This window comes from Schistocerca nitens, chromosome 7, assembly GCF_023898315.1.
Source record: "Schistocerca nitens isolate TAMUIC-IGC-003100 chromosome 7, iqSchNite1.1, whole genome shotgun sequence".
Taxonomy (NCBI): Eukaryota; Metazoa; Arthropoda; class Insecta; order Orthoptera; family Acrididae; genus Schistocerca; species Schistocerca nitens.
In genome coordinates this window covers 418760410-418782818 of record NC_064620.1, presented here as the reverse complement: position 1 = coordinate 418782818, position 22409 = coordinate 418760410, and positions in this window count along the sequence as shown.

Below are 22409 nucleotides of genomic sequence, written 5' to 3'. Positions count from 1 at the left end.
GATAGAGTGTCTGCCATGTAAGCAGGAGATTCGGGGTTCGATTCCCGGTCGGGGCACACATTTTCAACTGTCCCCGTTGATGTATATCAACGCCTGTCAACAGCGTAGGGTGTTGATTTAATTATCAAACCATCCAACAGTTGTCGACCGCTCTGGTGAAGCAATGCAACGCCCTAAAACGAGAACTCCGATCCTACCTCGTGGTCATTATGGGAGCATGTTGTGAAGAATGCATTGCTATCTGTGGTGATCACACACTCCATTAGGAGCGACATAAATCGCAGTGTAATTGTTGTCTTTGAATAAAAGTATCATTTCTGTTCGTATGATTGCATATTTGTTTCACTGACCTTCTCTACTTTCCGTGTATGGTGCAACCAACATCGAGCTGTGTTACTTGGCTGTGACACATAATGTGAAAGTTACTTTCGTCCTTAAGTTTTGCACACCATTCTATTAACCGTCGCGTATTTCAGATGGCTCATCGTGTATATACAGATATACAGGGTAACACAGATAAGCTGCCGCCCCCCTCCCTCAAACACGCCCGAAATTGTTCAAGATATCGTAATTCCGCTTTCAATCAGATAAACTGTGGGAAAGTACTCATCAAACAACATATTGTCACTTTTCATAGCTGTATTAATTACAGAAATATCGGTATCAAATTCGCTTTTTCATTTGGAACTACAGTAATTTATGCTGTTGGCATTGTAGTTCTGACAGGCGAATTCAGTGATGTTTCACTCTTCGAAATCTGTTTACTGCGAACTTCCAGCATGCTGTAGTAACTTGGGTCAGCAACTTGTGTTACTCAATAGAATGAAAAACCGGTTCAAGTTGCAAATATTTTATTTTTCATTCGATGGCTAGTTTCGGGCCGAGATCCACATAACAAAGTCGAAAATGGGATTTCCGAAGATGTCATACAGATATATCAGGTAACTGTATGCACTGTGAATGTACATTACACATTTTGTTGACATATTCGGAAATGCCATTTTCGACTTCTTTATGTTGCTTTGAAAACGAGTCTCGGCCCAAAACTAGTCACTGAATGAAAAATAATATATTTGCTACTTGAACTGGTTTTTCGTTCTGTGTGATTACTAGTTTCGGAGTAATTACAATATTTAGAAGTTGGGATTTATCCACCTTGAACACGAAACTGGTTACCGCCCTATGCGGAAGTTCGTGATTTTATACCAAAACAAGGAATGCGTCACGTCAGATAAGAGCAACTGAGTGTGGCCGTGCGGTTCTAGGCGCTCCAGTCCGGAGCGGCGCTGCTGCTACGGTCGCACGTTCGAATCCTGCCTCGGGCATGGGTGTGTGTGATGTCCTTAGGTTAGTTAGGTTTAAGTAGTTCTAAGTTCTAGGGGACTGATGACCACAGCAGTTGAGTCCCATAGTGCTCAGAGCCATTTGAACCCAAGTGTTGCACCGTCGTGATAACTCTATAAATGAGCCACAGAGAAAAGGAAGCCATCATTCTGTCTGTATAGTTCGCATATGTCGATTGCTGGTTGGTTTGGAAAAAAAAATCTTCCATAAACGAGGAGAACACAGATATGGTACCTTTTTACTCAGAATGCGCAAGGAATGAACAAGGAAAGCAAAGAGAACAGCTGAGAAGCGCGCACAAAGGTTTCCCGCTAGACGTTCAATGAGACTGACGATTCAACGAATGGGCGAGCACTGGAATTCGAAGCAGGAGATAAGGGGCAAGCATGAAACTACTGGAGCGAACGAAATACACTGACGGAAAAATAATCGCAACACCAAGAAGGATTTGTGCTGCATAAAGGGACGTTGGTAGGCGTGTTTCTACATCTCATAGATGACGTCTGTTCAAATTTCGCGCCAGTCGCATAAGAGTGGCCATTATGAGGATGCAGATCACGTTTGCTATAATATATACGCTGCAACTGTCGTGAGTTTTAGTTACTTTTGGGATTGGACGCGATGAGTTGATGTTGGCGTGGTGTCACCGCCAGACACCACACTTACTAGGTGGTAGCCTTTACATCGGCCGCGGTCCGTTAGTATACGTCGGACCCGCGTGTCGCCACTATCAGTGATTGCAGACCGAGCGCCACCACACGGCAGGTCTAGTTGAGAGAGACTCCCTAGCTCTCGTCCCAGTTGTACAGCCGACTTTGCTAGCGATGGTTCACTGTCTACATACGCTCTCATTTGCAGAGACGACAGTTTAGCATAGCCTTCAGCTACGTCATTTGCTAGGACCTAGCAAGGCGCCATATTAAGTTACAAAAATGTATTCTGAACAGATAATACTGTGAATTATGTGCCGTCACGAGCGACGTTCATCATTAATGGATTAAAGTTAAGTATCAAACTAATTACGTCCGCTTTCTGATTCCTTGTCATGTTCCAGCCCTCACGTCAGTATAGTTCTTCCCTCGTCACGCCAGCCTGCGTGAGCTAAAACGCGTGCATTTCGGCCTCCTCTAGTAACACGGTGTTGGCTCTTCTGCCAACACAACAGTTAGTCAAGAAAGCCTGTAAGCCGACGTAGACTCCATTATCAACACATCACTGGTATGGATCGAGGTCGTGTAATAATGTTACGAAAATGGTTCAAATGGCTCTGAGCACTATGGGACTCAACTGCTGAGGTCATTAGTCCCCTAGAACTTAGAACTAGTTAAACCTAACTAACCTAAGGACATCACAAACATCCATGCCCGAGGCAGGATTCGAACCTGCGACCGTAGCGGTCTCGCGGTTCCAGACTGCAGCGCCTTTAACCGCACGGCCACTTCGGCCGGCCTGTTACGAAAAGCTGGATGTTTCTTCTACGATACTGCAGAAAGATTGCTCGCAGCGGTGCTAACGAGAATGTACGGTCGGACGAAGTCCGGGCTCCGGACAGCCATGTGACACTATCATGAGGGAAGACCGTCGTGTTCGGCGTATGGCTCTGGCGCATCGTATTGCATCTGCAGCAGCCATTGTAGCAGCAGGTAGCACCACTGCGACACAACGAACTCCTACAGATTGGTTGCTTTAAGAACACCTCCTAGCCAGACGCACTGCGGCATGCATTCCGCTCGCACCAAACCACCGTCAATTGCCACTTCAGCAGTGTAAAATGAGAACTCATTGGAGAGCAGGGTGGAGATCGTTTGTGCTTTCTGATGAAAGGTGGTTCTGCCTCGGAGCCAGTGATGGCCGTATGTTGGTTAGAACACTACTGGCCATTAAAATTGCTCCACGAAGAAGAAATGCAGATGATAAACGAGTATTCATTGGACAAATATATTATACTAGAACTGACACGTGATTACATTTTCACGCAATTTGGGTGCATAGATCCTGAGAAATCAGTACCCAGAACAACCACCTCTGGCCGTAATAACGGCCTTGATACGCCTGGGCATTTTGTCAAACACAGCTTCGATGGCGTGTACAGGTACAGCTGCCCATGCAGCTTCAACACGATACCAGAGTTCATCAAGAGTAGTGACTGGCGTATTGTGACGAGCCATTTGCTCGGCCACCATTGACCAGACGTTTTCAATTGGTGAGAATGTGCTGGCCAGGGCAGCAGTCGAACATTTTCTGTATCCACAAAGGCCCGTACAGGACCTGCAACATGCGGTCATGCATTATCCTGCTGAAATGTAGGGTTTCGCAGGGATCGACTGTAGGGTAGAGCCACGGGTCTTAACATATCTGAAATTTTACGTCCACTGTTCAAAGCGCCGTCAATGCGAACAAGAGGTGACCGAGACGTATAACCAATGGCACCCCATACCAATACCATCACGCCGGGTGATACGCCAGTATGGCGATGACGAATACATGCTTCCAATGTGCTTCCACCGCGATGTCGCCAATTACGGATGCGACCATCATGATGCTGTAAACAGAACCGAAAAAATGACGTTTTGCCATTCGTGCACCCAGGTTTCTCGCTGAGTACACCGTCGCTGGCTCTCCTGTCTGTGATGCAGCGTCAAGGGTAACTGCTGCCATCGTCTCCGAGCTGATAGTCCATGCTGCTGCAAACGTCGTCGAACTGTTCGTGCAGATGGATGTTGTCTTGCAAACGTCCCCATCTGTTGACTCAGGGATCGAGACGTGGCTGCACGATCCGTTACAGCCATGCGGATAAGACGCCCGTCATCTCGACTGCTAGTGATACGAGGCCGTTGGGATCCAGCATGGCGTTCCGTATTATCCTCCTGAATCCACCGATTCCATATTCTGCTAACAGTCATTGGATCTCGACCAACGCGAGCAGCAATGTCGCGATACGATAAACCGCAATCGCGATATGCTACAATCCGACCTTTATCAAAGTCGGAAACGTGATGGTACGCATTTCTCCTCCTTACACGATGCATCACAACAACGTTTCTCCGGGAAACGCCGGTCAACTGCTGTTTGTGTATGAGAAATCGGTTGGAAACTTTCCTCGTGTCAGCACGTTGTAGGTGTCGCCACCGGCGCCAACCTCGTGTGAATGCTTTGAAAAGCTAATCATTTGCATATCACAGCATCTTCTTCCTGTCAGTTAAATTTCGCGTCTGTAGCACGTCATCTTCGTGGTGAACCAATTTTAATGGCCAGTAGTGTAGGTGGGCAGTTGAGGGCCTGCAACCAGTACAGGATATACATCTGGAGTTACGGTCTGCGGTGAGATTTAGTGTGACGGCAGAACTCTCGTGGTCAGGTCACGCACCCTGACTGCAAAACTGCACGTCAGTCTGGTGATTCGACCTCCTGTGCTGCCAATCATGAACAGCATTTAGTTGGTGTTTTCCAACAGGATAACGCTCGCCCACCTACCGCTGTTCTAATCCAACGTGTTCTACACAGTGTCCACATGTTGCCTACTCGATCATCAAATGTGTCTCCAATCGAGCACATATGGGACATCATACAGCGTTACCCACAAACGGCATTAACCGCCCCTGTATTCATGCAACAGGCATGGAACTCGATCCCAAAAACTGAGATCCGGCACCTGTATAACATCATGTAAGCGCGTTTGCATTCAACATTCCGTGTGGTTACACCGTTTATTAATGTACCAGCATTTTACATTTGCAATGGCTTATCTCGAGCTTACATTAATCTGTGATCTTGCAATGTTAATCACTTCATTGTATTACCTAGACAAATGAATTCCCGAAATTTTATTACTCTACACTAATTATTTTCTTGTGTTGCGACTTTTTTTCTCAGTGTAGATATTCTAGCAGCTGTCGCTCATAATCTACGTTTTAGCTTCAGAGAAACTGAGAGTGCCTCTACGAGGAATAACTCATCACAGTGATAACCGCTTTTTGCGAGCAAACAGCTTTCATCCTTTCAATGGGTCACTTCCCCAGCACATTAACCAGTGGGACTGCAGAAGAAGCATGAGGTTCTACCATTCAGATATAACGCGAGTTGACCAATAATTCTTCCTTCATAAGGCCGATGAAGCTACTTTTACAAATCACAGAAATGTGAATTGAGCCGTGCTGCGGCTCGCGTTGCTGCTGTTTGTAGGTTTCCGGCCTCTGCTGGAGACCAGACGATATCGTTTTGCAGGTATGGTTGCGGTTGTTTGTCTTCTTCTAGTGTTGACTGGCGCCACTGGGTTTTGCAAGCGTTGCCTGTCCGCTAGTGGCAGCAGCGGCGGTTACCAGTATTAGTAACTGTTGCCCTATCTTTGGGGCGACGTCGTCGTTTTGCCGGGCCGTGCGAGTGGCGAGTTCGGTTGGGGACTGAGAGAAGCCAGATACGTGCAGTGTGAGAACATGCTGCAACCGCTGCCGCCACTCATAGACTGTCGGATGGAAGGGCTGTGGTCACGAGGGTGCACGATCTCGTCGTAAACCGGATCCAGCAAGCTTTAAGATGAGTGCATTTCAATCCAAGTAGAGAAACCTCCACCATTGTGATATCCCGCGATACTCCAGTGACTTGTGTTCGTGTTGCTGCTCGTAGTGTCGTCGAGGTGAAGAGCGGCGAGTGGTTGGTTGGTTTTGGGGAAGGAGACCAGACAGCGAGGTCATCGGTCTCATCGGATTAGGGAAGGACGGGGAAGAAGTCGGCCGTGCCCTTCGAAAGGAACCATCCCGGCATTTGCCTGGAGCGAATTAGGGAAATCACGGAAAACCTAAATCAGGATGGCCGGACGCGGGATTGAACCTTCGTCCTCCCGAATGCGAGTCCAGTGTCTAACCACTGCGCCACCTCGCTTGGTAACGGCGAGTGGAGTGCTTGGGAAAGGCGGATCTGATTAGCTTTCCTCGACTTCTTATTACTATTTACTGCGTTCAATTTGTTCCAATTTGTTAAGGTCAACCAGCGGAAATTTTTCTTGCCTGGTGGCCGCTAACGCCCCAGTTACCTGCCCTCGGGGTTAGTGTATGTAATGGCAGTGTAAATTTCCTCGCCTTGCCGCTGCTGTCCGGTAAGGCGTGTAGTTTTGTCAGCTTTCGTGATTGTAGGCCGGTTGGTAACTCCTCTACTCTGGTGGTAATGATTCCTTTCCCGTTCCGGGGGCTCTAAACCCAGTATTCTTGACATAGTGCAGACCACTGGTTCCGGCTTTGGCGTATTGTTCCATCGTTGCATTTGGGTTACCTGATGTCAGGTAGCTTCAGCAAGATTATCATTAGTCATTCGTTAGACTGCCACTAGTCTGAGTTACCATCTTGTGAAGTGAATGGAAGTCTTGGCTGCCTATCTCATGGCTCGCGAAAGTGTTTGTTGCCGGACCTTCTCAGAGGTCGATTCCTGGAGCACCATCTGGATAAGTTGCTTGTTTTTTTTTTTAATTAAATTTTGCTACTGTATTTGCTGTTTTACATCAGGTTTCAAAATTTTTTATGTTATTGCCGTTCCTGGCGTGTAAGGCATTCGGCCGTGATTGTGGTCATTTGCCTTAAAATTTTAATTTGGTATTTTTATTTTAGCAGGAAGCGTTAAAACTTTATTTACTGCCATTCCTGGCGTCTGATGCCTTCTGCTGTGTTTGTGGCGACTTACTTTAATATTTCAATACCTGTAATTTGTAAGTTGCAGCGAGTTTTAAACAATTCTTAATTTATTGCCATTCCTGGCGTGTAAGGCCTTCTGCCCAGATCACAGTGCCTTGCTTTTAAAACATCATCTGTTGTATCTGTATTTAATGGTGATTTTCTAAATTGTAACTCACTGAAAACACTATTAATTACACTGTTGTTTATTCCTTCAATGTAACATGGGGTATTTTTATTTATTGTTGAGTCTGGAATTACTGGTTTAAAATAAATTGTTTGTAACTGTAAAAGGTAACCAATAGTAACTGATTACGGCCCCGTCCACAATCGTAACCGAATCCTGCCTTCCCTTGACTATCGCCAGGTTTCATGAATGTTAGAAATATGCGCTGATAGAAATACGCCGAGCATCAGAGGAAGTGAGCTGTGAATGTGTCATACAGGATTATTAAGAGGCGACGTAACTGGTAAAAGGTATGCACGATTAATTAGTGAAATGCTACCAACTCTCCTGGTGGAGGTACCACTTCAAAGACATGCACACTCCATCTCCCAGCTCAACGTGCAATAAAAACTCACAGACGGCAAGTGGCGGTACTAGCAATGGAAGATACATAAAGTGTGTCAGGCGGATGCGCAATATACCGCAGTCATTGTCGGAAAAGGAGCGATTATTCTAATTTCCAAAAGTGGATGACAATTGGCTTTCGGGCCAAGTGTGGAAGCACTTCGGGAACGGCTAAGTTCGTAAACTGCGGCAGAAGTTAAAGTATAACACGTATGCCACAATGGCGCTATCCAAAATCGGTGCTGAGGCAACTTTGGTGCACCACAGGCCATCGATGACAGGGATTAACGACATCTGTGGACATGTGTATGGGCGAACATACGTACAACTGTTGAGCAACTGACTGCCCACATGAACCAAGGGGGCTACCAAAAGTGTCTGCTCAACAACCGTTCAGCGAGGCAACTTTGGTGCACCATAGGCCATCGATGACAGGGTTGAACGACATCTGTTGAGATGTGTATGGGCGAACAGACGTGCAACTGTTGAGCAACTGACTGCCCACATGAACCTAGGGGGCTACCAAAAGTGTCTGCTCAACAACCGTTCAGCGAGGCAACTTCGGTGGACCACAGGCCGTCGATGACAGGGGTGAACGACATCTGTGGAGATGTGTATGGGTGAACAGACGTGCAACTGTTGAGCAACTGACTGCCCACATGAACCAAGGGGGCTACCAAAAGTGTCTGCTCAACAACCGTTCAGCGAGGCAACTTCGGTGGACAACAGGCCGTCGATGACAGAGGTGAACGACATCTGTGGAGATGTGTATGGGCTAACAGACGTGCAACTGATGAGAAACTGACCGGCAACATGAACCAAGGGGGCTACCAAAAGTGTCTGCTCAACAACCGTTCAGCAAGGCAACTTTGGTGCACCATAGGCCATCGATGACAGGGTTGAACGACATCTGTTGAGATGTGTATGGGCGAACAGACGTGCAACTGTTGAGCAACTGACTGCCCACATGAACCAAGGGGGCTACCAAAAGTGTCTGCTCAACAACCGCTCAGCGAGGCAACTTCGGTGGACCACAGGCCGTCGATGACAGGGGTGAACGACATCTGTGGAGATGTGTATGGGCGAACAGACGTGCAACTGTTGAGCAACTGACTGCCCACATGAACCAAGGGGGCTACCAAAAGTGTCTGCTCAACAACGGTTCAGCGAGGCAACTTCGGTGGACCACAGACCGTCGATGACAGGGGTGAACGACATCTGTGGAGATGTGTATGGGCGAACAGACGTGCACCTGTTGAGCAACTGACTGCCCACATGAACCAAGGGGGCTACCAAAAGTGTCTGCTCAACAACCGTTCAGCAAGGCAACTTTGGTGCACCATAGGCCGTCGATGACAGGGGTGAACGACATCTGTGGAGATGTGTATGGGCGAACAGACGTGCAACTGTTGAGCAACTGACTGCCCACATGAACCAAGGGGGCTACCAAAAGTGTCTGCTCAACAACGGTTCAGCGAGGCAACTTCGGTGGACCACAGGCCGTCGATGACAGGGGTGAACGACATCTGTGGAGATGTGTATGGGCGAACAGACGTGCAACTGTTGAGCAACTGACTGCCCACATGAACCAAGGGGGCTACCAAAAGTGTCTGCTCAACAACGGTTCAGCGAGGCAACTTCGGTGGACCACAGACCGTCGATGACAGGGGTGAACGACATCTGTGGAGATGTGTATGGGCGAACAGACGTGCACCTGTTGAGCAACTGACCGCCCTTATGAACCAATGGGGCTACCAACAGTGTCTGCTCAACAACCGTTCAGCGATCGTTTCTGTATATGGGCCTCTGCAGCATGCTCCTGGTTCATGCACCTATGCTGAGGGCTGTTCAAAAAACGCTGGAATTTGCACACCAGTACAGCAACTGGGCGGCTGCTGAGTGATGACAGGTAGTCTTCTCAGTTGAATCATGTTTTATACTCCATCGAACAAACGGTCGTTGGCGTGTACTGCCTGAAACATCTGAAAGCAAACATTCTGCAACAGTCATTGGAAGGGTCCAGCCATAGGCCGTTCCCTGGGGGATCTCGTCATTGTGGAAGGCACAATGGATCGACACAGGATTGCAGCTATCCTTAGTGACCGTTTCCACACCTACCTGTAGTTTGTTTTTTGTAGGCATGCCTGCAGTCGCAGGTTCGAATCCTGCCTCGGACATGGATGTGTGTGATGTCCTTAGATTAGTTAGGTTTAAGTAGTTCTAAGTACTAGGGGACTGATGACCTCAGATGTTAAGTCCCATAGTGCTTAGAGCCATTTTTTCCTAGGCACGTTGTCATCTACAAGCAGGACAATGCAACAAGTCACACAGCCTGCAGAGTACTTGCGTGGTTCTAAGATCACGAGGATGAATTTGCCGTATTCTCCGGCCGCCAAACCCAATCGAGAATCTGTGGGACCACCTCGACAGGGCTGTTCGAGCCATGGATTCTCAACCGAGAGACATAGCGTAGCTGGTCATGACTCTGGAGTCGGCTTGACTCTACATCCTTGTCGCTACCTTTCAGTACCTCACTGACTATCTGCACGTCCGCGCTGCAAAAGGTGCTCATTCAGGTATTCGACAATTTGTCACATTAATGTGACTGGACAGTGTATACGTAGATGGTGCCCGAACAGTAAGTGCCCAACTCATAACTCTCTTGTGACTAGGAAAGCACTCATACATCTCTTTCCTAGTCGCTGGATAGGACATGAAGGCGTTGTCGTGGTGTTTGTGGTTAGTGTTTAACGTCCCGTCGACAACGGGGTCATTAGAGACAGAGCGCAAGCTCGGGTTAGGGAAGGATTGGGAAGGAAATCGGCCGTGCCCTTTCAAAGGAACCATCCCGGTATTTGCCTGAAACGATTTAGGGAAATCACGGAAAACCTAAATCAGGATGGCTGGAGACGGGATTGAACCGTCGTCCTCCCGAAAGCGAGTCCAAGGCGTTGTCAATTGGTCCGTACGTTCTCCAAATTTCGCGTCACGGGAGTAAAATCAAATATGAGGTCTATGTCCCACTAGCCAATATAATATAAAAGAACCCATTTTTGCTGCGTGTGCAATATCTAAGGAGCTGGCCGCTGTGGCCGAGCGGTTCTAGGCGCTGCAGTCCGGAACCGCGCTGCTGCTACGGTCGCAGGTTCGAATCCTGCCTCGGGCATGGATGTGTGTGATGTCTTTAGGTTAGTTAGGTTTGAGTAGTTCTAAGTCTAGGGGACTGATGACCTCAGATGTTAAGTCTCATAGAGATTAGAGCCATTTGAACCATTTATCTAAGGAATTTCTTCCGCCTTTCCATAAGTCCTTGCACAAGCGACTTTGAAGTTACATTACAGTAGACGGTGGGCATTTCGAACAGTTGTTAACATAAATGAAATTTTAAGGAAGTATGTGTTGTTGAGGTCATCAGTCCGAAGACTGGTTTGATGCAGCTATCCGCGCTATGCTATCCCGAGAAAGCCTCTTTATCTCAGAGCAACTACTACAATGTACATCTTTTTGAATCTGCATACTGTATTCATCTCTTGGTCTCCCACTACGGTTTTTAGCCTCCAACTTTTCCATCAGTACTAAACTGGTGATCCCTTGGTCTCTGAATGTGACATTTCAGCCGATCCCTTCTTCTAGTCAGGTTGTGTCCCCAATTCTATTCAATACCTCCTCATTAGTCATGCGATCTACCCACACTCAATACAAACACCTTCAGGAAAGACTTCCTAACACTTAAATCTACATTCGATGCTAAAAAATTTCTCTTCTTCAGAAACGCATCTCTTGCCATTCCCAGTCTACGTTTTATATCCTCTCTACTTTGTCCATCGCTAGGTATTTTGCTGTCGAAATAGCTTCCCGTTTTTAATCTAATTCTCTAAGTATTACGTGTGTTAATTCGACAACATTCCATCATCCTTGTTTTGCTTCTGTTGATATTCATCTCGCATCCTTCTTTCACGACACTGTCCATTGCGCTCAACTGCTCCTCCAAGTCCTTTGTTATCTCTGATACATTCTTATGTCTTCTCCCTGATCTTTAGTTCCTTCTTTAAATCTTCCTTTGGTTTCTTTTACTGTCTGCGAAATGAACAGACTGAATAACAATGATAGTAGGCTACAACCCTGTCTCACTCCCTTCTCAACAACTGCTTCCTTTGCCGGCCGTGGTGGCCGTGCGGTTCTAGGCGATGCAGTCCGGAACCGCGGGACTGCTACGGTCGCAGTTTCGAATCCTGCTTCGGACATGGATGTGTGTGATGTCCTTAGGTTAGCTAGGTTTAAGTAGTTCTAAGTTCTAGGGGACTGATGACCTAAGATGTTAAGTCCCACAGTGCTCAGAGAGCGATGACCTGCATCTGCCAACGTTGTTTTCATTCGTGGACTTGTAGGGCGATCACTTCGGCCTTCATCCTCCACATTCTGCCTTTCTTCTGTAAACATGGCATGAGGGACAATGATTGGATCCATTCGATGAGAAGTGACTTCTTCACCATGCACGGTCTGTAGACACTCGTGGATGTCAGACACAATAGCCCCACGCGTCCATTCATACCGGATAACAGCACGCACTTCCACTGGCGACTACTTTGTCAGTACACGTCCAAATGCCGTAGTGATATGAACTCGAATGACCTCTGTCACATCTAATCTCTGTTGGTCCATTACGGCCAGGGGACATCGGCTGATACGTACTTTTCAATTCAATAAACTTTACCAACAGCCGTACACTATAAGATATTTTATTTTATTCTGAAAGCAACCAGTTTCAGCAATTCATTTTGCCATCTTTCTGCCCCATCTGTCTGCTGCTACTCTCACTTCATCGGCGCTCTGTGCATATGTCATTTCTCCTCTGCTGACGTCTCTTGCGTCGTTGGACCAGCCACATGTGTGTATCATATGGTATTTGTTTGTGTCATGTAGCGTACCGTCTTATCTTTCAAAGACAATGGCGAAATTTACTTTCGGAGTGTCCCTCGAAGATTGCGTTACCCTGCCTGTTTTGTGAGGTTGTGCTCAAATGCTATTCATTTGCTTATGCAGACATGTAGCACGCTTCATGTTAGTTCGACTATTGTTGTATGCCGCCTTCATGATGCTGCAGTTTTATTAGCCAACTAAGTACATCCATCAGCAAAAGTTTCGCATCACCCCGAAACGTCGCGCAGCAGTGCTGCTATTGTGACTGTTCTTGTGCCGATCGTGCGTTGTTTGCAAACATAGACATAGTTACCGCGAGTGTTACATACCGGTAGACTGTCGCACGCGAATGGATTGCAGCATTTCGGCTGAAAATAAAGCACCAGTACGGATGAATTAGAGATGTCTGTGGAACAGTAGAGTGAATATCCATCATGCCATGAAGGTCAATGATCGGGTCCGCATCATCAAATTACGCATAGAAGGCTTCTCAGCTAGGGAAGTGTCTCATTGTGATGTGGTCGGACATGCAATCGCTTCCAGCTGACAGATAGGCTTCAGGACTTACACGGGGCAGGCCGTCCGCTTTCGAAAAGTACACGGGATGATCGATGTCTACGACTTTTCAGCCAAAGGAACCTTTCGCTGGGTGCTCTAGAACTGAATTCGACGTTCGAAGCGGCTACAGAAATATACGTATTGCTTCAGACTGTTTGGGGACGACTGTATGATGCAAATCTCCACTCCAGACCACCATAGCGAGCACCATGCCCTACTCAACACTGTGGACTCCGTTACAGATAGACAAGGAATCATATAGAATTCACGCCCCAAGACTGGCGTCGGGTGGGTGTTGTTTATGGAAGAAATTCGGATCTGTCTGTACCTTGATAATAAAAAACAACGTGTTTGGAGACAACTTGGTAATATCGAACGCCTCCAGTACTGTGTCTCACATGCTCAACACGGTGGTGGTGGAGTGATCTTCTGGGGTTACATTAGATGGGACCACCGTACTCCTCTCGTGGTAGTCGAGGCCAGTCTAATTGCTCTGTGGTACAGGAAAGAGTTCTGCAACCAACAGTGGGTCCGTATCGCCAACATTTCGGTGACAGTTTCATCTTCATGCACGATAACTGTCGTGTTCGTTGTGCTGTTCTCGTGAACACGTGTATCTCAGCAAATAAGGATAACCAGAATGGAGTGATCTGCCTGTTCCTCGGACATGAGCCCAATACAAGATATGTGCGATTGACTGAAACGAGCAGTATCTGAACGTCGACAACGACGTCGTAACCAGCGCCACTTAATGCAGAATCTTCGTCGAAGAGTGGGACAAATTTGGACAAGGGTTGGCTTGGCAACCCCGATGGTTTGCCACGATGGATTGAAGCATGCGTTCCAGCGAGAAACGTTCCAGACACATTGCAAATGAACACACACATTCCGTGATGATGTTACAAATTATCAGTGATGCTGGAGAAGTCTAAATGTATCGCTTTGAGGTAAGGTGCTTTGGTCCAGAAACGACGGAGTCGAAAGTTGTAAGCGAAAATCGTCCTGTTACTTCTGACAGTGGACCTCTTCAAATGCAGACTCTTTGCTATCCACATTTTAGGAGGGAATAGTATGGACCAAACAAGAAAAAACACGCAGTAAACACGGGCTGTAAAATGCGTACCTTAAGGGATATGAGCACTTGTTCGCCTCTGATACTGTGAAACACATCTTTTCTACTGAACAAGAACTCGTAACTCTTGAGGTATGCACTTTTGATCCCAAGTTTACTGGCCATTTATTTTTGTTTTGGTCCGTACTACCGCCTCCCAAAATATAGAAAACAAAGAGCTTACAGGAGAAGAGGTCTACTGTCAGATGTATCAGAAGGATTTTCGCTTATAACTTTCGATGCCATCGCTTCCGATCCAAGGTCCTTTACCTCAAATTGATATACTTGCCATTCTCCATCATCCCCGAAACTTTATATCAGCCTCACGCAATCACACCGTATGTGTGTGCCTAAGAGCCTATTTTTGTGTTCCGTGCTATGAATTTCGAAATAAAGGAGGTGATGCAAAACTTTTCATGTGTATAACTAAGTTCAGGTACGAGGAGAAGTAAAGAACAGCCGGCAGCGGGGAGTTGAACAACATAGCGAAAAGGACTTTTCCTTCCGGAGGTCCCTACCGATGTCCTTCACTGGTCTTGCCCAAATAGTGTTCTGTCTCCAGTAACCTCAGAATAGAAAGAACGATAAAAACTAAAATCGAAGCATTCTTGAGTCGCTGACAGGTGCAGGACGTGACAGTTCGGGTGAGACGGGAGCGCACTCAACTTTCTAAACCGCGAGGAGTCAAAAAAAAAAAAAAAAAAAAAAAAAAAATGGTTCAAATGGCTCTGAGCACTATGGGACTTAACATCTATGGTCATCAGTCCCCTAGAACTTAGAACTACTTAAACCTAACTAACCTAAGGACATCACACAACTCCCAGCCATCACGAGGCAGAGAAAATCCCTGACCCCACCGGGAATCGAACCCGGGAACCCGGGCGTGGGAAGCGAGAACGCTACCGCACGACCACGAGATGCGGGCCGCGAGGAGTCATTTACCAACGTACGTCACCGAATATTTAGTTGAATGTACGTAGAGCAAGTTGTTAAACAGAGTACACGATCGAGTGCAAAGCCTGTTGGGCACTTCTGGCCATCCTTGAATTGGATTAAAAGAAAAAAAAAGTTGCCGCTGGTTCAGCGTGCACCACGCGAGCGCAGAAGGACATGTGCAGGCGAGGTTGGCTCGCGTGGACACCGCGTGCCTGAGCGGACACGTAACGAGGAAAAGCCACCAGCGGCCGGGCAAGGGCCCGCCAAGCCAGGTACCCGGCAGCCAATCAGCGCGCCGGACGCCACCGGCAAAGCCTCCCTGCTCGCCGGGCCACCAGTCCAGTTCCACAGCTGCAAATGCTAGCGGATACGCAGTTCACACACTATAAATACTCCGGCGCGTCGGTTACTTTCCTGCATTAACGTCATCAGCGTTTTCCGCCTACATTGCACTCAACGACAATAGAGCTGTTTACAAGTGTAAATTAGCATCCATACTCTATCATTACGAGGTCATTCATAAATAAAAATGAAAGCATTCAGGTTACTTCTGGTTAATATGTTGACGAAGGTCTGAGAATACTGATTAGCTTCCCAGATGTGTGACTCGAAGACTTGTTAAGTAACAGAACCCAGCACGTTGTCGTCGAAGGCGAGTGTTTATCAAGCACGAGGGCATCGTCAGCAGAGGCCCAGTGAAGTGTGGCAGGACCGCAGTTATACCCTACATGACCACCTGTCAAAAGCCTAAAGAACGACATTTTGCAGCCTGGACCGCTACAAGACATGCAGCAAGAGAGTCACTGAGGTTCTGAAAGATACTGAGAGGTATTTGGATCCATGCCGACTCCAGTGCCGTGGAAGGTGCGCTAGGTTTTTCAATTGGGGATCCATAGCGCGAACCGCCCGATCGATGTAGTCCCGCAAATTCGCGACTGGATTTAATGATGATGATGTTAGGTTGGGGGGGCGCTTAACCGCGCGGTTATCAGCGTCCATACAAATTCCCAACCTTTGCTCAGCCCAATCTCACCACTCTCATGAATGAGGATGAAATAATGATGACAACACAAACACCCAGTCATCTCAAGGCAGGTGAAAATCTCTGACCCCGCCGGGAATCGAAGCCGGGACCCCGTGCTCGGGAAGCGAGTACGTGACTGCGAGACCAGGAGCTGCGGACGCGACTGGGTTTTAATCCGGGTTGACTGGTAGCTAGCCGGCCACTGTGGCCGAGCGGTTCTAGGCGCTTCAGTCGGGAACCGCGCTGCTGCTACGGTCGCAGTTTCGAATCCTGCCTCGGGCATGGACGTGTGTGATGTCCTTAGGTATGTTAGGTTCAATTAGTTCTAAGTCTAGGGGACTGATGACCTCAGACGTTAAGTCCCATAGTGCTTAGAGCCATTTTATTTGACTGGTAGCCAGGGAGTGTGATAAATTCACCCTGGTGATCTTCGAACTGCGCACGAACACCGCGAGCTGTGTAACACGTTGCAGTGTCCTGCTCACAGTTGCGATCGTGCTGCGGAAGAACCAACTACATTTAGGAGTGGATATGATCACCAAAGATGGATCCATTGCGTCTTCCGGAATGACGAGATCGCCCAGAGAGTGCCACGAAAACATTCGCCAGCCCATAATGTTCCCTCATCCCTTGCTCTCAGACGTTTTATGTCGTACACGCCAACGGCCATCTGTCCAGTGGAGCATCAAACATGATTCATCTGAAAGGGCCACCTGTCACCACTCAGTGGACGTCCAGCCGCGGTACAGGCGTGCCAATTCCCGCCTTCGTCGTCGATGAACATGAGTCAGCATAGGTGCATGAACAAGGCAGCTGTTGCGGATCCGTACGCAGCAGCGTTCGCTGAATGATCGTTGACAGCCCTCTTAGTTCATCTCGGTGGTTAGCTGTTCAACAGTTGCATGTTTGTTTGCCTGTGCACATCTCCACAGCCGTCGTTCACACCCATGTCCTGTGATACACCACAGTGCTGTAGGCGCCGGTTTGACTGGCGCCATTTTGTCATGCACGGTATATTTTAACTGCGGGGCCACACGAACAGTTTACACGTAGCCGTTTCAGAAATGCTTCCAACCTTGAATCAACGGCCAAGGATCATGCCCTTTTTGGACGTCAGATGCATCACTCCATTTCTGCCTAGTGACAATGACCGCACTGTTTCCCGCATCTCCCCGACACGCTTTATATGATCTCTGCTACTGAAGCGTTCTCAATGCACGTTGACGTCAGACATAGGTGGTGGTCGCATTAATGCGACTGTACCGTATATTAATAATAATATACCAACCTATATAATTTTTAAGTTTAACAAATTTGGCTCGCAAAAGAAATCCTGTCGTTGTACTGTTGATATTTGCCTTTGTTCACCACTGATTCTGTCAACCACTGTCCTAGATCAACGTTAACAGACAATTAAAAAAAATCGAAGATTCCTAAATATAGCGAACATACGCACCAGCCAAGTCCTTCTGTCTAGTTACCGACAACAATAACAAGGTAAAGTGGAAGCCCTCTTACAATCAAATGAATGTTTAAATTGGCTACGTCCTTTCTTCGGGATGCTGATCCACGTTCAAGCTTCTAGCCAACACACGACCAACAGCAGAAACCATATCAGTTTACAGAAGAACATCGAACGAAATTCAGAAGCTGAATCATAGGGGCTTTTCACGAACTGGAGTGGACACTTCACCCTACACAAGAAATGGTGCTCAGTGTTATTCCTGCTTCGGCGGAATTAAAAAGAGTATGTGACAACCTTAACCAACCGAGGCAGCAGGGAACAGGTCTAGTCGAAGTGCAGAGTATGGCCGACTACCACAAGGGCAGAGGGAAGTGGAGAATCTCCAGTAGGCGTAAGCGTACTCTTCACAGCAAACACCCGCCATCAAAACGCGGCAAGCGAACTTCCAAGGCTAGCAATTTCAGGCCACGTTCCAGAGAGACAGTCAACCCCAAGCAGGCAGGCCTTTAGAGTGAGCCTTTAGAGTGAGCTTTAATCCCGCCTGAGCTGCTACAAGACTTTCACCTACTGAGACGCCAGAGAAACTGTAGCTAGGTAACGGAATTCAAAGACGTTTCACAAACAAAGATACAATATTTGTGCCCCACAGTTCAACAGTGCAGTCTTCTGCGAACATTCAGTTCTGGGGAGGAGAATGTGGAGGATATCTGGAATATATCCAGTCGTCTTGTGTAAGTTCTGGCAATATCGGCCATGACGTTCTTCTTCTGTGCAGATGTACACATATTACCCGAACTCTTACAGGACTTTGTAAGAATATCTTCCACAAGTAATGAGTGTGCTGAGTAGGGACACTACGAATGTAGTGTGTGGACGTATAAGATGAGAATGTGGGTCTCAGGGGAGGCCTGCGAGAAATAGTCCCTGCAGTCTCACTATCCTCTGTGCCCTCGGTGGCTCGGATGGATAGAGCGTCTGCCATGTAAGCAGGAGATCCCGGGTTCGAGTCCCGGTCGGGGCACACATTTTCATCTATCTCCGTTGATACGTATCAACGCCTGTCAGTATCTGAAGGTATTAATATATAATTCTAATATACTTAACATGCTGGCGTCGTGAAAGATAACGAGAAGTGGTAGTGATTTCCATTGGTTTAAGGGGCTCCGGAACGCCCTATACTTGCAATGTTAAAATAACGCTTATAAATTACATCTTTCCTCACAAAGTATTTGAGGTAGGAAGTTGAACTTTTTACAGATTATTTATTGGAATATGGGCTACAACGTAACACAGGGATTTTACAAAATTTTAGTTCAGTTATTAAAGATGATTTTTTTTTTCAATTGTAATGAAAATTCACAACATTTGTTTGCAATTTTTTATTTATATATTCAAAAATATACAGTTTTTTGGAAAAAGTCTGTGTTAAATTATGCAGAAGGTACTGTGTAACATTTACTGAAAGTTTGAAACAAATATGTTTGGAAGATCCTTAGAAAACATGTAATTAGTATGAGAAAATAAAAGTTTTGGGAATCGAGCGACAAAGATTGGATTAACTTTTTAGTGCATTCCAGGTCCATAGGATGGATTATCTTCATCCTCTGCAAACTCCTCCTCCAGCTTCCTCTTGTTCCTCCTCCTGTTTACTCTTGCTTGTATTTCTAGACTCTTTACAGCCCTGTCTGCAGCCCGAAGGCGTTCCTTGTCTAAAGCAAGCATCGCTTGTACCATGTTAGAACCTATCTTCATTCCCATATTTCTAAATACCTTTGGCTTTCCAACATTTCTCCTTTTCTTAAAAGCCTTCAGAGGATTTCTAATAACTTTACTTTTACTCATTATTATACTTCAACAAAACAGAGACTCAAGAAACAGAATTAATTACGAATATTTTCGAGATAACGACAGAGTAAATAAACATGAAACAATCGACAATCACACCAGCGATATATATTGAACCATCACAGGTTAGCCACAACACATACTTTATCTCACATCACTAAAATGTACCTGATGAACACGGCCGTTAATAATAACACCATTTGACAGCAGTTTAACAGCGCCACAGTAGGTCACGCCCATGTAGAACACATTTCAAAAAAAATTTAAAAATAGTTGTAGTCTTCGGAATTGAATAAATTATATATCTATTGAAAGGTAATAGTCTGCAGATTCAGAAAACGCAAAAAAGTAAAAATTGAACTTTTCATGATTTTGAGCCTTTCCGGAGCCCCTTAATGATGGTATGATGAAGACACTATGTTAGCACAGAGCTGCAAGGAAATTCAAACAAATTCGTTGCTTTCTGAATAATCTGATGTGAAGGAAGCCAAAATAAGCATCAAGACAGCCAAGAGAGAAGCATTCAACAAACCATGAAGCAAGAAATCACCTGCTGAGTTAATAACAAGTTTGGGTACCATATGAATTCAGTTTATGTAATTGAGGTATCTTCACAAAATGCTTGTTGTTTATGATAACACCGAGTCGGAAGTTGATAAAATTAATCCAATATTCTATCTTCCGACTCTGCTTCACCAAAGATCACAACACAGTCCCAATGTTCGTCCATAGCACGCATGCATAAATGATAGATAAGGAAAAAGTGAGTACTGAATTGCAAAACGGATCAAATCGATCATTAGAGCAAAGGACACAGGATCTGATGGTGTTCCTCTAACCATTCTGTGTTGAATATGGGGAGGAACTGGTTTCTGTCCTACTATACATTTACCATTATATTCCAATACGTATATAAGACCAGCAAAATTGGTTCGCAGAGATGTGAACAAAAAAATCTCATTCGTCAAAGTCAGGGTATTATCATTCGGGTTTGGAATCTTACAAAGCTATCCTCAGCAAGTTGGATTAACGAAACAAATGGAAAAGATTCAAATAAGAGCTGCACCACTCTTCGAGGGTTTGTGTAGTCAGACTGAGAAGGTCATTGAAATGCGCAACGAACTGCAGTGAAAGTCGAGATACGTTACAATGAAACGTTGTGCATCGAGAAGAGATTTACTCAGAAAATTCAAAACACCCACGTTCAAAAACAAGTTAATAACATTATCAACATATTTCCCGCATAATGAATACGACAATGAAAGACACATTCCGGCTCATACTCAAACGCACGGACAATCTTCCTTTCTGTATAGCATCCGGGAAAAAATAAGGAGTGTGCAAAGAACGCTAGCACACTGTGTACCCTCAGATATTTTAAACACAGTGATCTTTCAGGATGAACAGTAAATATTTTGTAAGATGGTAGAGTAAATCAATAAGTCATTCCACGTAACTTCTTTCCAGTTTTTACAGGTACAGAGATACGATTGTTAGAACGTAACCCAAATAAATACCCACAGAAGGCGTAAGGAAAGGCAAATCATTAAATTGCAACTTGATTTGCATAAATTCCACCTTCCATTTCAGTGCATTTTCGAATCCTCTTGACAACAGACACGTAGCTCTTTTGAGATCGTCTTGGCTTTCTTTTATGAAGGAAACACTGTTTATAATTCGAACGATCAGCCTGTCTCTTGTGTTTCCTTCTTCTTTGTGGACGTTGCCCCTCAACCAACCCTACAGAGAAAAATCTGAAGTGGTAAGGACAAGAGACGTTGCTAGCAAAGAAAACTGGCTATTTCTGCATAGAGTAATAAATCTATGGTGACTCACTGACACTTTGCATTCAGATGCGAAATTTAAATATGCGATACCACTGACGTTACAATCCTAGAAGGCGGCCACTTGTCTTGCAACGTGCAAGAGTTAGTGTGAGTTACCTACAGGAGGGATAATCTTATCAGTGATGTCATCATCCTTGTCAGTGACATCATTAAACCAGGCACCTGACCCTCTCCCATCCCCATCACTACAGGCAAGAACAGAGTAATATTTAAATGAAACTACCAATCATAATCTAAGATGGTGAACTAGCTCAATTGTCTTATTAGGCGAATTAAGAAAAAAACAAGCCATACCCCAGTTCTTTCCCCCTGCCCTCCTCTCTTTCTCTAGCCAATCACAGCATGGTATTTAAATGAGGCAGCCCAATCAGAATGTAGTATCAATAAATATATAATGTAAATTGAAAAATATTTTTCTTGCGCATGATTCCTCTGTTACAAGGTAATCTGTTAACTGTGTGCGAAAAGCTTTTATTTCCTTTTACACACGAAGGTGCTGAATGCGTTGTAAAAGTATTCTACTTCATCCACACAATGCTCATTTCCACTTCGAGATGAGATTTGACTTCTAGGGACTACGTAAGTTTCACGTAGTTTAGTTAAAACGATAGTAAACACTCTAGGACCTTGCACTTTGCGGTTAGGAAATCGTCTACTGTATTTTCTACAAGTAGCAGCAGCATTTTATAAGAAATGATTATGACTCAATGTCAAAGACTCAGATGTATTGCTATCGACAGGCGATGTCAAATTGATTCTCTATTTTTAGACTTCCAGAAGGCTTTCGACACCGTTCCTCACAAGCGGCTTCTAACCAAACTGCGTGCCTACGGAGTATCGCCTCAGTTGTGTGACTGGATTCGTGATTTTCTCTCAGACAGGTCACTGTTCGTAGTAAAAGACGGAAAGTCATCGAGTAAAACAGAAGTAATATCTGGCTTTCCCCATGTAAGTGTTATAGGCCCTCTATTGTTCCTGATCTATATTAACGACATAGGAGACAATCTGAGTAGCCGTCTTAAATTGTTTGCAGATGATGCTGTCATTTACCGTCTTGAATAGTCATCACATGATCAAAATGACTGGCAAAATGATTTAGGTAAGATATCTGTATGGTGCGAAAAGTGG